Source organism: Brassica oleracea, chromosome C8 (assembly GCF_000695525.1).
Source record: "Brassica oleracea var. oleracea cultivar TO1000 chromosome C8, BOL, whole genome shotgun sequence".
Lineage (NCBI taxonomy): Eukaryota > Viridiplantae > Streptophyta > Magnoliopsida > Brassicales > Brassicaceae > Brassica > Brassica oleracea.
In genome coordinates this window covers 7351028-7351548 of record NC_027755.1, presented here as the reverse complement: position 1 = coordinate 7351548, position 521 = coordinate 7351028, and positions in this window count along the sequence as shown.

The following is a 521-nucleotide window of genomic DNA, read 5'->3' as shown; positions in this document are numbered from 1 at the left end:
GGGAGCTGCAACCCCTGTACGCTGGTATTGAGGATGAAATCCGCGCTTCTGGGTCCGGTATTCCAATTCAAAAGGTCAAAACGAACCCTGGTTTCAACTTCATGACCATGATCTGCGAGAGGCGGCATTGTCTTATGCACGGTTCGAACAAGAAGGACAGAAGCGGTAGCTTGCTCACACCGCTCTTCAAGTATTTCGACATTGATCTCGGCAAGTACAGCGTCAACAAAGAGGTTCAGTACCTTGACATCAAGTACCTTATGGCATGCCACATCATGCGTGATGAAGAGACTTACATCTTCTTTGATAAGGCCGGTACCCAGCTGTTCACCAAACTGCCTCACCCCGAGATCACCAGGTTCAGCGTGTTTGACAACATACGCTTCCTCCCTCCACCTGAGCTCCTTTGCACTGATCCACGTGCTGCAGCACCTGACGTGGACATGGAAGATGTTGAGGACATCACCTCAGAATCTGAACCGTCATATGACCTCGGAGAGCTGGCTGATGCGACCGATGAT